The 6,306-nt window shown below is 47.4% G+C and overlaps 1 protein-coding gene and 1 pseudogene across 1 annotated transcript in view; one reads left to right on the top strand and one right to left on the bottom strand.

Annotated features, from left to right (window-relative positions):
* LOC102475126 (UDP-glucuronosyltransferase 1-6) overlaps positions 1-6,306 on the bottom strand; it is a 67,999-nt gene that overhangs the window by 60,087 nt on the left and 1,606 nt on the right. The window lies entirely within an intron of this gene.
* LOC106734163 (ubiquitin-conjugating enzyme E2 L3 pseudogene) lies at positions 4,843-5,919 on the top strand (annotated as a pseudogene).

The following is a 6,306-nucleotide window of genomic DNA, read 5'->3' as shown; positions in this document are numbered from 1 at the left end:
CTTTTTTTTTCTTTTTTTTTTTTTTAGAGAGATATTTGCTATAGGCTGTGTGCACTCACCAGAGATAGAGAAAACAAGAAATCACCCCCTGGGGGATGGCCATGCCTCAGTCCCTTCTCCATTTTCCTCTCGGTATTTTGGGTACACACACACACACACACACACACACACACGTGCTCAGCATGAGTTTTAAGCCACTAGGTCCAAGACTCGAACCACAGTCAAGTATGTGGGAGTCCAGTGACCTAATCATTATGCCATCTGCTGGTCCCCGTAGAACAATTTTTAGCAGCATTTCTTGGCCTCTACATACTCAGTGCCAGTATCACTCCCTTCCCCACATGTAACACCATACATATCTCCAGACATTTCCCCCGAGAGACAAAGTCAACTCTGGGAACCACGAGGTAGATGATTCCAGAACACAGCGGGAAGAGACGGGAGTAGAACTAGTCCTGAGGAATTGATCTAATTTTCTAGGAAAATGCTCCCTATATTTACAAGTTGGAGTGTTACAGGTGTTACAAGTGGGACTAGCCAGCGGCGTGGTAGTTAAGGCAGTTGGATCCCACATGGCTGACTGCATGGTTCAAGTCCCCAGTCTGGCAGCCTGAGAAACACACCAGGCGCATGTGCATGTGTGCCCAAAATCTCAAGAGGAGAATGGAAGAGAAGGGATTACACTGTGGACATGCCACCCTCCCCCAAGGGGCGAGTTCTCACTTTCTCTTTCTGTCGCTTCCTGGTTAATATACAAATTCTATAGCAGAAAAGAATTTTTTAAAAAGAATGTTGCAATAAACGACATCATTTTTATCACCTTGCAGAGAGAAGGCTTCCATCTGCATTGCTGAGGTCCTCAAAGAGAGACAGGGGTCACAGCTCCCCCTGAGGGTCTACGGAGCACTTCTCCATGCTGCACGGGGTCCCATGTGACCCTCAGCCCTGGGAGGGCAAGGCAGATGTTGCTTGCCCCATTTTCAGATCATGAAGCTGGAGTCCAAGGCCACATGGCCAAGAGAAAGCTGGTCAGCTCCCCAATGCCTGCTGGGACTCCTTCTTTCCCTCATGCTGCTGTCCCCTTCCTGGCCTAAAAACAGACTCTTTTCATCCAAGATGTGAGATTCTGGGAAAGAACAGAGACCAGACAGGCAAGTCAAAAGGTTGCAGAGGCTGTTTGGGGGCCAGGTGATAGGTGCACAGGGCTGGGAAGAAGGCCCTAGACCAGGCTGGGCGAATGGTTTCAGAACACTGGGCTTCCCATGGTCCAGCCTCTAACACTCTCCTGGAAGAGACCACCTATTCACCTATTCTGGGCTGCCACAGGCTTCTCTGAGGACCACGCTGGGCAGAAACCAGACAGCCCTCTGCAGACGCTGAGTCCTTCCCTGAGCACAGGGAAGGGGAGGCCGCCGTCAGAGTCCCGCTCAGTGGGCGCAGGTGGGAAGTGAGCTTGCTGTGCTCTCCCTCCAGGCCAGGTGGGAGCCCAGAAGTCACCCTGCGTGTGTGAATGTGGACACACTTTCCCTGGCTGAGAACCACAGCAAGATGCAAGGAATGTCCACCAGGCTATGGTTGTCAAGAGGCTGGAAACATATTTTTTAGGAAAATATGAGTATTTGTTTTATATTTGGATGAACAGTTACCTATAAAAAATGCTTGCTAATTTGATAGATATATTTGACTTTCATTATTTATTAATCAGAATTTCTTGGACTATTTTTGACGTTAACAGTAGATGACGTTTATTTATTGCCTGGTTGTTATTCAGCTAATAGAGAATGTATTTTTAAAGTTTATTTCACTCATGATAACACATGTGCATGCACAGCAGAGAGACAGGGAGACAGAACATTCCTCGAGAGAGCCTCTTCAGGCTACCAGGTGGTGTGGAGGTTAAGGTGCTGGCTCCCACATGGCCAGCTTCACAGTTTGAGTTCTGGACCCAGTGGCTTGAACATCACACGAGGCATGCGTGCACGTGCGTGTGCCCAAGATCCCAAGAGGAGAGGGGAAGAGATTGCAGCGCAGCCACGCCCCCCCGGGGGGAGGATTTCTCCTTTTCCCTCTCTCTCTCCTTCTCTCTTTCTCTCTGGCAAGCACAAGTGCCCTATAGCAAAAACTAAAAACAAAAATAAATGGGGGGGGGATCTTTGTGCCACGATCCCCTTTCTGCAGCCCTCCAGCTCCTCAGGGCGTCGGACATATGCTCATGAGTGGCATGTTTTCAAGCCAACCTGGGGATCCAGACCCATGGTCGGCACCGTGGCTTCCAACAACGCGCTCAGTCTGTCACGACTGTACCGCCAGGATGGGCAGGGAGCATATTTGTTTAAGCTATAAGTCAGGGCCTTATTTATCAGTATGCATCTTTTAAAACTAACTTACCCAGGTGAAGTTGCATAACATAGAGTTAACCACTTTAAAGAGAGCAATTCGGAGACATTTAGTATATTCATAATATTATACAACCACCACCTTATCTGGTTCCATAACATTTTTATCACTCCAAAGTGCACCTTTTTTATACCGTTGAAATGGTTTGAGATCCAAGATGGCGGCCAGCAAGAGGCTGTTGAAGGAGCTTGAAGAAATCCACAAATGTGGAATGAAAAACTTCCGTAACATCCAGGTTGATGAAGCTAATTTATTGACTTGGCAAGGGCTTATTGTTCCTGACAACCCTCCATATGACAAGGGGGCCTTAACTCTGGGAACCACGAGGTAGATGATTCCAGAACACAGCGGGAAGAGACGGGAGTAGAACTAGTCCTGAGGAATTGATCTAATTTTCTAGGAAAATGCTCCCTATATTTACAAGTTGGAGTGTTACAGGTGTTACAAGTGGGACTAGCCAGCGGCGTGGTAGTTAAGGCAGTTGGATCCCACATGGCTGACTGCATGGTTCAAGTCCCCAGTCTGGCAGCCTGAGAAACACACCAGGCGCATGTGCATGTGTGCCCAAAATCTCAAGAGGAGAATGGAAGAGAAGGGATTACACTGTGGACATGCCACCCTCCCCCAAGGGGCGAGTTCTCACTTTCTCTTTCTGTCGCTTCCTGGTTAATATACAAATTCTATAGCAGAAAAGAATTTTTTAAAAAGAATGTTGCAATAAACGACATCATTTTTATCACCTTGCAGAGAGAAGGCTTCCATCTGCATTGCTGAGGTCCTCAAAGAGAGACAGGGGTCACAGCTCCCCCTGAGGGTCTACGGAGCACTTCTCCATGCTGCACGGGGTCCCATGTGACCCTCAGCCCTGGGAGGGCAAGGCAGATGTTGCTTGCCCCATTTTCAGATCATGAAGCTGGAGTCCAAGGCCACATGGCCAAGAGAAAGCTGGTCAGCTCCCCAATGCCTGCTGGGACTCCTTCTTTCCCTCATGCTGCTGTCCCCTTCCTGGCCTAAAAACAGACTCTTTTCATCCAAGATGTGAGATTCTGGGAAAGAACAGAGACCAGACAGGCAAGTCAAAAGGTTGCAGAGGCTGTTTGGGGGCCAGGTGATAGGTGCACAGGGCTGGGAAGAAGGCCCTAGACCAGGCTGGGCGAATGGTTTCAGAACACTGGGCTTCCCATGGTCCAGCCTCTAACACTCTCCTGGAAGAGACCACCTATTCACCTATTCTGGGCTGCCACAGGCTTCTCTGAGGACCACGCTGGGCAGAAACCAGACAGCCCTCTGCAGACGCTGAGTCCTTCCCTGAGCACAGGGAAGGGGAGGCCGCCGTCAGAGTCCCGCTCAGTGGGCGCAGGTGGGAAGTGAGCTTGCTGTGCTCTCCCTCCAGGCCAGGTGGGAGCCCAGAAGTCACCCTGCGTGTGTGAATGTGGACACACTTTCCCTGGCTGAGAACCACAGCAAGATGCAAGGAATGTCCACCAGGCTATGGTTGTCAAGAGGCTGGAAACATATTTTTTAGGAAAATATGAGTATTTGTTTTATATTTGGATGAACAGTTACCTATAAAAAATGCTTGCTAATTTGATAGATATATTTGACTTTCATTATTTATTAATCAGAATTTCTTGGACTATTTTTGACGTTAACAGTAGATGACGTTTATTTATTGCCTGGTTGTTATTCAGCTAATAGAGAATGTATTTTTAAAGTTTATTTCACTCATGATAACACATGTGCATGCACAGCAGAGAGACAGGGAGACAGAACATTCCTCGAGAGAGCCTCTTCAGGCTACCAGGTGGTGTGGAGGTTAAGGTGCTGGCTCCCACATGGCCAGCTTCACAGTTTGAGTTCTGGACCCAGTGGCTTGAACATCACACGAGGCATGCGTGCACGTGCGTGTGCCCAAGATCCCAAGAGGAGAGGGGAAGAGATTGCAGCGCAGCCACGCCCCCCCGGGGGGAGGATTTCTCCTTTTCCCTCTCTCTCTCCTTCTCTCTTTCTCTCTGGCAAGCACAAGTGCCCTATAGCAAAAACTAAAAACAAAAATAAATGGGGGGGGGATCTTTGTGCCACGATCCCCTTTCTGCAGCCCTCCAGCTCCTCAGGGCGTCGGACATATGCTCATGAGTGGCATGTTTTCAAGCCAACCTGGGGATCCAGACCCATGGTCGGCACCGTGGCTTCCAACAACGCGCTCAGTCTGTCACGACTGTACCGCCAGGATGGGCAGGGAGCATATTTGTTTAAGCTATAAGTCAGGGCCTTATTTATCAGTATGCATCTTTTAAAACTAACTTACCCAGGTGAAGTTGCATAACATAGAGTTAACCACTTTAAAGAGAGCAATTCGGAGACATTTAGTATATTCATAATATTATACAACCACCACCTTATCTGGTTCCATAACATTTTTATCACTCCAAAGTGCACCTTTTTTATACCGTTGAAATGGTTTGAGATCCAAGATGGCGGCCAGCAAGAGGCTGTTGAAGGAGCTTGAAGAAATCCACAAATGTGGAATGAAAAACTTCCGTAACATCCAGGTTGATGAAGCTAATTTATTGACTTGGCAAGGGCTTATTGTTCCTGACAACCCTCCATATGACAAGGGGGCCTTCAGAATCGAAATCAACTTTCCAGTAGAGCACCCATTCAAACCATCGAAGATTATATTTAAAACAAAGATTTATTACCCGAACATCGATGAAAAGGGGCAGGTCTGTCTGCCAGTAATTAGTGCTGAAACCTTGAAGCCAGCCACCAAAACCGACCAAGTAATCCAGTCCCTCATAGCACTGGTGAACGACCCCCAGCCTGAGCACCCACTCCGGGCTGACCTAGCTGAAGAATACTCTAAGGACCGTAAAAAATTCTGTAAGAACGCTGAAGAGTTTACAAAGAAATATGGGGAAAAGCGACCTGTGGACTAAAATCTGCCATGATTGATTCCAGCAAGTGTGAGCAGAGACCCCGAGCAGTGCATCAGACACCCCGCAAAGCAGGACTCTGGAAAATTGACACGGGCCACCGCCTGGCATTCGCTTGTGGCAGTTACTAACTTTCTACAGTTTTCTTAATCAAAAGTGGTCTAGGTAACCTGTAAAGAAAGGATTAAAAATTTAAGATGTTCTAAAAAAAAAAGGTTTAATTATTTCCCCCCATCTGGATTGCAATCACTTTAATTCCTAATCATTAAAGCCGCATAGTAATTGGATACGTAATACAGAGTGCTCACTACGGTGACCTGTCAGGAGCACAACTGCGAGGCCAGGGAGGTCAAGTGCCAGGTACAAGGTCACGTGCTGCCGAAGGGCACCCACATTGGCCTGCTTTTCAACACAACTGACTACAACTCCTTTTGCATAGACAGAGCAGTTAAAATAATACTTTCTTTCCTTCTTATACCAAATGTTCCCTTAATAAGAATAAACAGGGGCCAGGCAGTGGCGCAGTGGAAAGGTCACCAAACACACAAGGGAAAGGTCCTAGGTTCGAGCCCCATCCTGGGACCTCTCTGAGCACACCAGGTGAGCATGATCCAGGCTGACTGAGGCGAGGGGTAGGTCTTGGGGCCAAGACCCTGTAGGGTTTTTCTCTGTCTCTCTCTCATTTTGTCTCTCATAGGAAACATAAACTTTAAAACAACTTTTAACAGATAATAATAAATTATTACGTAAATAAGTAATTTTGCTTATTGACTTTTAGTTAAATTTTCCTGGCATTCAGAGTTTCTATTTCATGCCCATGTTACCCGGAATCATCCAGTCATGCTCATTCCCACACCTGCCATTTCATGGGAACTACTGTCACCTGTCCACCTGTCAACAGAGAGGTCAGCAGTGTGGAAGAAAGGCGAAAGGTTTTGGGATCTATTTCAGGTTTTCTTTCTGATGAAAAACG

This window comes from Tupaia chinensis, unplaced genomic scaffold (genome assembly GCF_000334495.1).
Source record: "Tupaia chinensis unplaced genomic scaffold, TupChi_1.0 Scaffold149383_1, whole genome shotgun sequence".
Classification (NCBI taxonomy): Eukaryota; Metazoa; Chordata; class Mammalia; order Scandentia; family Tupaiidae; genus Tupaia; species Tupaia belangeri.
This window is presented reverse-complemented; position numbering and strand designations above follow the sequence as displayed.